Source organism: Oryctolagus cuniculus, chromosome 19 (genome assembly GCF_964237555.1).
Source record: "Oryctolagus cuniculus chromosome 19, mOryCun1.1, whole genome shotgun sequence".
Lineage (NCBI taxonomy): Eukaryota > Metazoa > Chordata > Mammalia > Lagomorpha > Leporidae > Oryctolagus > Oryctolagus cuniculus.
Genome location: NC_091450.1, coordinates 53138281 through 53151401, shown reverse-complemented (window position 1 = coordinate 53151401; position 13121 = coordinate 53138281).

Below are 13121 nucleotides of genomic sequence, written 5' to 3'. Positions count from 1 at the left end.
GTGCTTAAGGGCTACTGTGTGAGTAAATGGGCCATGCGTGTGGACTTGGCTCACGTTATTAGATAAATGCCCATGTGGCAGGGTATGTTTAATGTGAATACTAGGGGCACTGGTGTTGAGCACTTAACCACTCAAATGAAAAATTGGCCTCTTTACCTCCTCCTGCCTTTGGGTCTCTGCAGCCATAATAACCACCTATATTGACCGCCATGTTTGTGAGGTGACCGATGTTATGGAAAAATGTAGATGATGTAGAGATAAAGCAGCAGGATCACAGGGTGGTACAACTGCTAGGAAAAAAGTAAAGGCAAACAAATGAAAATTCTGCCTCGGGGAGAGGGACAAACAAGGAAATGGGTCATTAAAATGTCCCAGATATAAATTTGGATCGACCTGCCAATGGCAGGAATAAGAAAGGACAAAATCAATCACCAGCCAATGACGTGCTGTTAATGTTAGGTGACAGCTGCCCACTGGACAGCACTATTGGAAAATGCCCATGAGAGAAAAGAACTCAATTCACCCAATATGCCTCTAAGATTTCATGGGGGCTCCAAGAGAAGAGTTTTCCCTATTAGACTACTGGAAAGGCTGAGGAACTGAGTTGTGGGGGACCCAGGTGAATGGGAGGCCACATGTGCAATTAACAACCTATTGTCCCTCCTAATGTTCAGCATGTGCTGATACTGGTTGACACTGGAGCTGACTGCAGCCTTCTGTATAAGATTCCTGATTGCTCCAGGGTTTCTGTGGCATCCGTTGATGGCTATAGAGACCACACAATCTGGTGTGACAGGCAACAATGACTTTAGGCATAGGCCATCTTCTGCCCAGGCATACACAATTTATGTCTCCTCAGTACCAGAGTATATTTTAAAATAGATGTGCTCAAAGGATTGACTGTGCTCACCACACAGAGTGAATTCCCATTGTGGGTGTGAATTTTAAAGCCATGGTCAGGGGACACCTGCTGCATGTGGTAGTGACTTTGGAAGCACCCTAATTAGTAGTCTGGGTGTGACAATATTGATTGCTTAGAGGAAGTGAAGAAATTGGACGGACTATCCTGAAATTGGAGAAAGCTGACATTGTGTATCTTGCACACAGTCCCCACAACTAACTAATATGGCTGGTGTGGAAGCAAGATGGTACCTGGTGAATGAATATAGATTATTGAGAGTTAAACAAGGTGACACCACCTCTGCAGCCTGCTGTTCCCTTGATTACCAACCTCTGGATCATTTGACTCTGATTTTGGGATGGTACTGCTATATAGTGGACCTAGCTAATGCCTTCTTCTCCATCAATGTAGCTCCTGAGAGTGAAAAGCAGTTTGCATTTACAAGTGAAGGGAGACATTGGGCCTTTGTTGTTCGTTTCCCAAGGCTATCTACACAGTCCAACCATCTGTCATGGACTGGAAGCCAAGGACCTCATAGTGGGTGATCCCAGCAGTAAGCCTGAGCCCAGGCACATTTCTCCCCACCCCCACCTTCTGCCAGTCAGGCAAACTGCCCACATGGAAACCTACCCTCAAGCTGATTGGAGAGGCATATGGGCGCCAGTGTCAGTTGTGTCCTATAGTTAGTGTTCCCCAGAGTTAGTTGCACCCCTTCTCTTTCTCCCTGCCCTTTAAAAAGTGTACATGCTGCAAATAAAGTTGGACATGGTCACTGAAACTTGTCTCTGGTGCTTATTTTGGGAAGGAGACTGTTGCCATACTCTCCAATAATGTGGCTTTGCAGAACAAGCCACACCTGGTTACCTGAGAAAGGCCTTCCACTGTTGTATTCTTTCCTTCTACTGACCCCAGGGCACAATCTGTGTGCTGCACTGCCAGTGTATGGAGGGTGTCTGAACTCATTGGCATGTGGCCCTGGGCTCACATGCTTCTTCCTCTGCTTCTGGGCCCTGCTGTCCTTTTAGAAGGGATCCAAGCTTACAGGGGACTAACCAGTCAAATGTGCCATCGTGGTGTCCCCAATCATAATATCTGTCAAACCCCTTTTTCTGGGTAGGAAGTATATTCATAGGTGTAGGGATTGGTGTGTGGGCATCTTTGGGGTCACCATTCAGCAGCCCTCACACAGGTATCCATGTTATATCAACAAGACAGGTGAGTCTCACATACACCCAGTCTTAGAGGAACCTGGTGGTGAGATGATAATGCAGAATCCCTGGCCCCTAAACAACCCTGAGCTGCATATATTTTGGGAGATGGAGTGATCCTGCCATTCAGACCACAGGACAGGGTGTACAGGTCAAGAATAACAGAGGAAACAATGCTTCTGTTCCACTTTGGTCACTGGAAGTCACACATCAAACTTGCTCTTCCAGTTTGCTTTGTTGTGTTGAGGAAGACCTACTCACAGCATCCTGAAAATGCATTGCAAATGGAAAGAGAGCAAATATGTATGCACTGAGGTGAGTACCGGCCATGGATGCCTGCACATGATGCTGGTGTGACACAGTGGCTGCAAGGACCCCCAGAGCGGCTTCTTCAAGTGAAACCCATGCAATGCCCATGACATTTCTACCATGCATTTATTGTAAGCAAGTAAAATATTGTGTAAAAATATCACTGGGTCTGGAATCTGGACATTGGGGGCTGCTGTGAGTGAAGGAGCCACAACATAGGGGTTACTTCTATGGCATTGTTACAATAAAGTGGTGACTCTGTGAAGCTTTGCTCATCAAATCTAAGCTCCATCCATTGGAATAACTCAATTATAAGTAGTCATTATCTCTTTACCAGATTCTAACAGAATCCCAGAAACATGCATTTTCTGGTTGATTTTTTTTTTACAATAAATGCTTTTTATTGTATGCTCATTTCAATGAGTAACATTTAGAAATTATAATCCCACATAACAGTGACAGTCTTATTTTATAGCATGTACATCATTTACAGCCACATAACACACAAGTTTAGCTGATTTTCCAAAATTAATATTCTGAAGTTAAGAAAGATAAAAAATTTATTCTTTAGAAACTGTCTTATCTGGTGCCAAAACAGAAGAGTAAACATTATTTGAAACACAAAGCTACAATATATAGCATGAATTAAAATACATTTAAAGTATGTTGAACTGCTGAATGTAAACATGAAGCAACTAGGCATCCGCACTGCGGTCTTGAAGTTGTAAAGTTCCCAGCACACATGGACAAGTCCTTATGTGTGCTGCCCTGAGTGGACTCAGATTACAGCTCCACATTTGCCTCCAGGTGTCTGAAATCATTTCCCCAATATTTTAAAAACATCCCTTTCTTCCTGAGGCTCCATATCCTAACAAGAAGCAGCAGACAAAAGCAGGCCAGGGTGGCACACACATGTGTAGGAGATGCAATGGGACCACCACTGACTCCAGAGGAGGGGTGCAGAGAACACAGGAGCCCCAGATACTGAGCAGGGGCTACTCCAGTTCTCTTCTGGACCTGGCCAGAATGGGTGTTATCTCAGCCCTTGTGAGCAAAGATTCAGAAGATGAGTTACACACATGCAGCACGCATCAGCCGGCCCCATGTCACCTATGTTGGTGCAATTCCTCTTCCCCCATGAGGCAAACACTGGACATAGAAGTCCTCACCAGGCTGTGATCCAGTTCCCCTGTCACACAGTGAAAGAGCAGAACTGGAAGATGTGTGTGGATGGTGGGGGTGGAGACACTTGCTCAGCCCACCAGAGAAGAGGGGCTTGTGTGAAATTGGATATGGGGCTGGAAAGAGCCTGATAATTCTGAAGTGGGCAGTGTCTTTGATACTAACAGAATACATTCTTTCTTAGAGTTAGAGAATCAGAGCGAGAGTGAGAGTGAGCAAGAGAGAGAGTGAGAGAGAGAGAGAGAGAGATATCTTTCATCCACTGACTCACTCCCCAAGTGGCCTCAATGGCCAGAGCTGGGTCCATCTGAAGCCAGGAGCCAGGAGCTTCACCTGGTTCTCCCACATGGGCACAGGAGCCCTAGGACTTGGGCCATCATCCACTGTTTTCCCAGGTGCAGGGAGCTAGAGCAAAAGTGGAACACCCAGGACATGAACAAGCACCCATATAGGATGCCATTTACCTGCTATGCCACAGTGCTGGGCCCTAAGTCCTATTTCTCCAAATAGAAGCTTTTTTTTTAATGTTTACTAGGATTTATATATGTGATTACTATTCTGGTCTTGCTCTGCCTCTCTACAATTACACCAGTAAAATTTGTTTTAAAATTGATTAAGTTGACATATAATTTAGCAAGCAACAAGTGAGCTATATATGGATGATGAAAATTGATGCAACTGCACCTATAATTGTGTTCTTAGTGTCTCTAAGCCACAATTCTAATGTATTGTACTTGAGAAATGAATATATTTACTGTAATCATAGTTTTATTTAAATATCTAAATAATATCTGCAGGATTTTATGTGTTTGTGGTTTATAGTATTGATGGGGGATATTCTTGAACCTCAAGAGTTATTACCAATGTGTTATTTTTGTTTTTATAGAATAATTTAAAACAAGATACTAATTTTATAGGTAATATTTAGAGATTTTATAATTGTATATTTCACAACCTATTAAAATGTTTTTATATTGGAGCTTTTTTTACATTGTTGTAACATGCAACAGACACTTGTTTGTTTCAAAATAATGCATTCATTCAATAAATGCTTCATGTTATGGACCAGAAACCACAAGACTCTATGGAGTCACAGAAAATGCACAGTGTTTGTTGATAGGCACCTAAATATTAGGAACGGAAAATGTGAATTATCTTCTATAAATATTTCTTCTTTTAATTATTTGAACAAAATCTTTGGATCCAACCTAGCGTAGAGAAACAAATTGACTAAGAATAATTACTATATATACTATAATTTACCAACTGAAGAAGTAGACCAGTGGGTGATGGAGACAACTGGTGAGTTCATGGACATGAAGAGTCTCCTTGGGACAAGGACGCTGGTGGCCTGTCCTGAGCAGACACTGTGGAAGTGCAGTCCTTGGAGACACTGGACACTGTGGGCTCAGTTCCTGGGCAAGCTGTGAGCTCACAGGAGGTCAGCACAAGCAGGACCAAGAGGGGATGATGGAGAATCATCAGGCAGGAGTGTAGCAGCCTAAAAGAGGGTGGGATCCAAGACTAAGCACAGGTTAGGTGAGGCCTGAATGACTGTCCTGGCAGGAGCAGGGCTGGGAGGCTTCAGGCTTCTCTGTGTGGGAGGAGCTGTGTCATTTCCTTAACCCTGATGGTCACATGCCCTGGCCAGGCCAGCAATGGTGTGGGGTTATCACAGTGTGAGTCATGGTTCAGAAGCAGGGAGTGGGACCCTGTGGGGCCTCAGGAGGGTAGGACCGGCTGCAAGGACATGTTCATCATTACTCCCTCCTGTTTAGTCTCCAGTGATTCAGGTGGATGGCAGAGGAGGGCATGACAGATGGGAGGTGCCCCCATATGACCTTCTGAGTGACAGAAGCAATGTCCCTGAGGTGAGTTCTCCCAGTTCTCATCTTGTATTACTCAACCCATGGCCTGGTCAGCAGCACCTGGTAACCCAGCTGCCCTGAGACCTTGGGAAGTGGTTCATCCTTGGAGCCCCTGAATGTGATGATGTCTGGGGCAGGGTGGGGATCCCTGCCCTGCAGAACACACCCAGCACCACACCACAGTCACCTCCACCAGCCAGGGCCCAGCTTCCTCACAGGACCCTGCCCTTGGCCTTCCTCCATCCTCAGCTCCAGGGGAGACCAGACAAGGGTTATGAGGAGACTGGTGAATACAACAGCAGCAATGGAACCTGCATAGCTAGGAACACACATGGGCTTGTGCACACAAACACACACACAGGCTCACACTTGTCCCCAGTGGGATATTACAGCTCAGGCCCCCCAGGACAGGGAGAGTAGTGACAAGCTTGGCCACAGCAAGACCCAGGAGGCTCCACAAATCCTGCAAGGCATTCACTGTCCCTGCAGGACCAGAGGCAACCATGCCCAGCTGAGGAGCTGGAAGGGGCCTAATGGTGCTGATGTGAAGGGGTCCCCCAGACATAGATGTCCCTCATCTGGGAGCCCTGGAGATTGTGGGTGCTCCTGCCCCACATGCTTATTGACACCATCAGCCTCTGTGTGGTCAGCACCAGTGTCAGGGGCTGGTGGTGAAGTCACAGTGACTCAATACTTCACTCTTTCCTGTGTCCAGAACAGAGTTCTTGTTCCTTCTGCAGTCTGGTCCCTGCTGGCTCATGGTCCCAGGCAGGTGGCAGGCAGCTTGCCTCACCACTCACCCTAGTCCCTGGATTCTTTGACACCCAAAAGCAACAGCAGCAGCAAGGAAAGGCCAGAGGAGGGCAGGAGGCACAGCCTGGATCAGCAGTGCTGGAGTAAGCCTGTTTTGTGGCAGGAGTTTGTGCCACTTGGAGTCCCCAATTCTGGTCATTTGCAAGGGTGGGGAAAGTAGGGAGACCTCAGGTAGTTGTATACCAATTGTGAGGGCACTCATTGCACTCATATTAATGCAAAATGCAAATGCTCAAAAGTTAATACAAAATATAATTGTAGAGGAGGAAAAGGAGGATGGAGGGTGGCATGGACCTGGGACCTTGTCCAGTGGGTGACAGAAGGCACCGGGACATCTGAGCCCATGACATACCTCCCACACATCTGTCCTTTTCTCTTGATCCCAGGAGAGACCACAGGCCCCCTGCTAGGGGATTCTTATTCCTCAGGGGGTTGGGAACCCTGACCCTGAGACCTGCTGATCTAGGAGGGTGCCATTGTGACTGCGCTCCATGATGTCATCATTGCCAAGCACTGCTCCTTCCATATTCTACAGCAGTTAGAGGCCACTCCTGTGTCAAGTGACCGGCTGAGCTGGAGTTTGTTTTCTAGGCAGCAAGCAAGTTCAGGACACGGGGATGGATTCAGGTCCAGGTGAGTGGGACTTGATCTCTTCATGTCATGATGATTTGGGGACAGGTTGTCCCAGCTGTGTGGGCCGGGCCTCTCCTGGCTACTGCAAAGGGCCATGCTGCCTGAGTCTCTCTCTCTCTCTCTCTCTCTCTAGCAAGTTTTCCAGCTACAAAACATGAAAAATTTGATTCTCTCTCTGAATACTCACAATGGAGATGTAGAACCTGAAATTAACTATGCCACTTTCAACTAATTTGAGAAAATGAAATGCTTATGTATAGTATTAACAAAATATGTATAATATTGTACACTATAAATAACAAAATACTGATTTAAAAAAGGCAAAGTACATCTAAAGAACTGGAAACCGTACTGTGCCCATGGATTACAGGATAAATGTAATAAAGGCACTGGTTTCCCCAAAATAGTAAATAACTCTAATACAATTCCATCACTATCCCAGCATGATTTTTGTAGGTCTAGGTGAACTTATTCTAAAATTCATATGGAGAGTTAAGACAGTCTTGGGAGAGTGGTAAGAACAAAATGGGAAGATTCACTGCAGTCAATGTCAAGTCTCACTATGTAGATACAGTAATCAAGAATTTGTGACACTGGGGAAAGGACAGACATAGACAAATAGAACAGAGAACCCAAATAGGCCACACAAATATGCTCAATTGAATTGTTTTACTCAGTACCACAGGGAATTCAAAAAAGAAAGGATAACGTTCAAAAAGTGGAGTTTCCCTGCCTCTGTTACACATCAGAGTGCCTGTGTTTGATGCCTGGTTCTGCTCCTGACTCCAGCTTCCTGCTACTGCAGACCCTGGGAGGCAACGCCAAAGGCTCAAGTAATTGGGTTCCTGCCCCCCACATGGGAGACCTGGAATGAGGCCCTGGCTCACTGCTCTAGCCTGGCCCAGCCCCATCTGTTGCAAGGATTTCAGGAGTCTATCCGTGGATGGAACATATCTCTGTCTCTCCCTCCTGTGCTGTCACTCTGCTTTTCAAATAAATATAAGGATCTTTAAAATATCTTTTAAAGGAAAAATACAGGACTCCAAGATGAATTTTCTCAACAGTTGACCAATGCATAATTTGTGAGTTTATGCAATATTTAGATGCATTTGCATTTCTGATCAATCCAGATCAATTCACATGTCAGATGAATGGAAAAAAAACGAATATATTTCATTCCATGGAACATTTGGGATATGATACACTAAGGGGTCATGTCATTCGAAGTTTATCTACAAATGGAACTGGGCATTTGGGTGTTATTGTTTCAGGTACTGCTGTTTTTTTCTTGGCTAAATCTGGCAGCTCTATCAGGCTAAACTTGGAAGTAGGACCTTCTATATACCAATTTCACCTATGACAAGTGTCAGACTGTCTTTTTTCCTCTCTGTAAAGAGGAGGTGATGACTTTTATTTTGCAAGGCTGCAAGCTTCCCAAATCACACAGCTCCACTAGCTGTTGTTGGTGGTGAATGCTTAGCAATCAACATGCATGTCTGGGGATGATGGGTGGATCACTGAATCTTTTTTTAAAAGATTATTTAAAATGGAGAGAGAGGGAGAAAAAAGGAGATGAGGGGAGAGAGAGAGAGAGAGTGAGAGAATGATCTTCCATTTGTTGGTTCACTCCTCAAATGGCTAAAACAGGGCTGTACTAGGTCTTGAGCCAGGAACTCCACTGGGGTTTCCCATGTGGGTGGTAGGGAGCCAAGCACTCAGGCCATACCTCACTTCTCTCCCAGATATACACCAGCTGGATCAGGCACAGAGCATCAGAACTTGAACCAGTGCTCTGACATGGGATGCTGGCATCACAGGTGGTGCTTTAACGTGCTGCTTCGCAACACAAGTCCCTAATTAAACACATCTTGCTTGTTATTGTATCCCTGGGTTAAAGCAAGTGAATATTAGCAATATTATGGGCAAATTTATTTTTCACTTAAATTTTACATGTAGGCATTTATTTGAACAGCAGAGAGCCAGCAAGCTTTCATCTGATGGTTCACTCTCCAAATACCCACCACAACCAGGGCTTGGCCAGGCCAAAGCCAGGAGCCAACAACTCTGTTCAAGGATCCAATCACTTGAGCCATCACTGTTGGTTCCCAGGCTGTGTATTGGCAGGAAGCTGGAGTCAAGAGCCAGTTGCAGGACTTTACTCAAGCACTCCAGAGTGGGATATGGGCTTCTTAAATTCCAATTAAACACCTGCCCCATAGGTAAACCTAAATGGCCTGTGGAGTTGACAGGGCCAGTGTGATCACACCCTGTGTGACATGACAAGTGATAGAAGTGGAGGAAGCAGCTTCAACATCCTGGCTTTGCCTTCACTTTAACCACCCAGCTGGCTTTTCCAGGCTCAACTGGGTGCTCATTTCTTCCACTAACTGAGCTGGGATGTTTCCCAGATGCCTCCAGGCTGGTTTTAGAAGAGATGACAATGTAAGCATAGGTGTCATTGCCTGTGTCTGTGGTAACTGTTTGCTGAAATTCTAGGAATGAACTTTTGCCAACACCTGCTCAGTGTCAGGGTTTAGGCTTTTTATTATGTTATTCATTTATTATTATTATTATAAGAAAGAGAGACATAGATATCTTCCAACTGCTGGCTCAATCTCCAATGCCTGTAAGAGCCAGGCCATGGCAGGCAACACCCAGGAGCCTGGAACTCTATCTGGGTCTCCCACATTGTTGAGCCATCAACTGCTGCTTGCCGGGGTGTGCACTAGCAGGAACCTAGGGTTGGAGGCAGAACCAGGCTTCAAACCAAGGACTCTGATATAGGATGTGCAGTCCCAAGGAGCGTCTTAACCTCTAAGCCAAATGCCCACCCCCAAGTGTGTATCTTACACCACTCTAATGAGAATCAGAGAAGGGAAGTGCAAAGGAAAAAGCCTGTGTTTAGAGTGAGATGGGCCCAGGTTCTCAATGTTGCCTTACTGGTAGCAGCATCTTGCTTTGTCAACTCTCTTCACCACTGAGCCTCCATATTCCTATTAAATTAAGTAGAAAACCTATTGGAGGCACCTTGTTCATAGAGTTTGTTCCTGCTTGTATGGTTTACATGTTTCAGGTGCCACACAGAACATTCTAGGTTCATTCATGGCCTCAATTCTGTAGGCAGGCTCTGAGATAGCCACTGTTGATCCCCACCTCCTGGTACAACTTGTTTTTTAAAAATATTTGTTATTTATATGAAAGGCAGAGTTTCTCTCTCTCTCTCTCTCTCTCTCTCTCTCTCTCTCTCTCTCTCTCTTTCTCTAACACACACACACACACAAACACATTTTCCATTCACTGGTTCACTCCCCACATGGACACAATGGCTGAAGCTTGGCCAAGATGAAGCTAAGATCCCAGAATTCCATCTGTCTTTCCCATGTGGTAGAGGCCCAAGCTCTTTGGCCATCACCTGCTATCTGCAAAGCAGAGTGTGCTTAAATAGGCAACTGCATAGGAAGTGGAGTAGCCAGGACTTGAACTGGCCCTCTGATATGGGATCCTTCTGTTGCAAACAGAACCTTAACCCTGAAGTGGGGTCTAATCTTATTCCAGGTCTTTGCCTTCTACCTAGAAAAGCATTTGAAGCACAGAAACATGTACAGTACACAAAATGATAACATTTATTTAAGGGATGATAAAGGAAACATGAGCATGGGTGGGGAGTGGGCCCGGGAAAATGGAGGTAAGAGGAGAAGTGGAGAGACAGCACCTCAGCATCCGTCTCCCAAGAGCAGGACACACTTCTTCCAGTGCAGGCTGCTTTTGAGGTAGAAGTGTGGTGGAACTTCACATGGCACGTGCCCCACCCAGAAGGAAACACGCCCCAGTAAGGGGCAGTTTATTGGACAAGTAGGATAGAATTACATGGGGGTAAGCGCTAGTGACTTGGGACTTCCAGCTCTGTGGCCCTAAGCTAGCCACCTGCCTTATCCCATCTCATCCCCCCACAGAGATTTCCGACCCTTAATCTTAAGGGGGTGCTGAAGGATGATGATCCGTCTTCTGTAGCTACTTCCTGCTGGCCAGGGGCGTTGTCCCTACCTATCCAGGTTCGGAAACCTCTTCTTAGCTCCTCTAATCGATCCATCTCATGAGCTGGGGAATTTTCATCTGTCACAGCCAATCGCTGTTGCCCTTGCATGGTCATCATCATTTTGAGAAGCTGTCGAATTCTGAAACAGAAAAGTTAGTCAATCAGGATGAGCATAATTGGAAAAAAGATAAATTGCAAGTTGAATCCCCTTCAGGATAGGAAGAGTATATTCCACTGTTTCCCAAAACATGGGCATTGATAGATTGTCTTTGCTGAGATTATAAAACCATCTAGCATAGCCATAAAGACTGGTAGTATCCTTTTCAGTGAATATACAACTGTTAGAGTAGATGCTGCAGATTCCATTAATCACTGCACACGCTCCTGGTTTTGCCAGTATGCATTTTATGGCCAGCTAGTTGTCCATGACTGTCTTAGAGCACCCACAGCCTCAAGCAATTGCTGTAAAATCTGGCCTGAAGTGTAGGCTCTAGTTTGGCCCACACAATAAACAGATTTTTAAATGGTTTTCTATGGCCTAGCAGGATCTCCTACTATCATACTACAAGAACTATGGAGTTTTCCTCACAACAGCAGCCTCCTGAGAGAATAAAAGATAGGCAAAACATGTGTGCCACTAAGTGTAGCAGGTTCAATATGATAAAAGCAAAGGTTTTACTCACCCTTTTGCCCCTTGAAGATGTATTCGAGATCTTGGATGCATTCACAAGAGTGAGCAGACTTGTTCTCTGTGTGCCCCTGTGAAGACTAAAGAGGTAGAACTGAGATCCTTGACAAATGTACCCAGCTTGGGATGCCCTGAATTTGACTTCAGTAGGAGTGCTGAGTAGCACCTGGTAGGATCCCTTTCATCTAGGCTGCAATTGATCAGAGGAAGAGTCTTTGCTCCAAATGTCTCTTAAGACTTGGTCTCCTGGGGACAGGCTGTTCATGATTTTGGGACCTGGCACTGTGAGAATTTTATTACCACAGTCCATTAGCCTCTTGTATAGGAAAAAGATTAATAATAAACTCTTACCTGATCTGTATCCCTGAGTGAAAGAGGGTATCAGAGGTGAAGAAGACCTTTTTACATAGCATTTTAGACAGGCAGTTTTAAAGCAGCCTTAGGTGCCACTTTCATCCTGATGGCAATAGGTAAGAATTTATGCCATCTTTCTGAGGTCTCTTGGCAAAGATTCACCAGGACTTTCTTAAGAATATGATTAGCTTTTTGACTTTGATGACTAAGGTCTCCAAGGGGTATGGAGATAAGAAAATCCTAAAGCAGTCACCACATGCTGAGGTACTTTCTTTATGACAGTATGCAGCCTTTACCCTCCAAATACCCAAGGAACTCCTGGCATTAAACCTTCTCTTCCAAATAGTGAGAGTCATATATTAATAACCCCCCATTCAGCACATGGCCTTATGACTGAACGCCCACCTCCACTGGCATCCTTCATGTTGCCTGGTGGAGGAGAACATTCTATGACAGGGTTTGTGTAGTGAGGATACTTAGTGACCAAAAAGCTCAGGTAGCAAAGCTATTTCTAGAACCTGCCCTGCAGCAGCGACTTTTGCTGCCTTATCTGCTAGCACATTTCCCTGAATAGCATGGCTGTCTTCTTGTGTCCCCTGCAGTGAATGACAACCACTTTCTAAAGACTCCAGTGCTCCTGAGGGAGAGCTAACATCTCTTCTCCTTATTTAATGGGAGAGCTCTTTGCAGTCAGGAGGGCTCTTCCTTTCCAAATTGCTCCATGTGCATGGAACTCAAGGAAAATAAACTGGAGTCTGGACATAATAACTCATTAGCTCTTCCCCATTGCAAGGCTCTAGTTAAAGCAGTAAGTTTGGGCTTTTGCGATCAAGTGCTAGTTGGCAATATCTGAGATTCTATCACCTGAGTAAGACCCACCATGGCATAACCTGCCTTTTAAACTCCATACTTTGTGCAACTACTGCTGTCAGTAAACCACTCGGTATCTCAATTTTCTAGAATTTTTTAAACTGTACCCTTAGGAGTCAGTCCACAGGGACGAATGAGGAGTCATATACAGCTGAAGTTTTGGTAGAACCTGACAAGACAAAAGTGATATGGCTCTCCACAAACCCTGTTATGCTTATATATGTGATTCAGCTCCCTTGTATTAATTGTATTGGATACA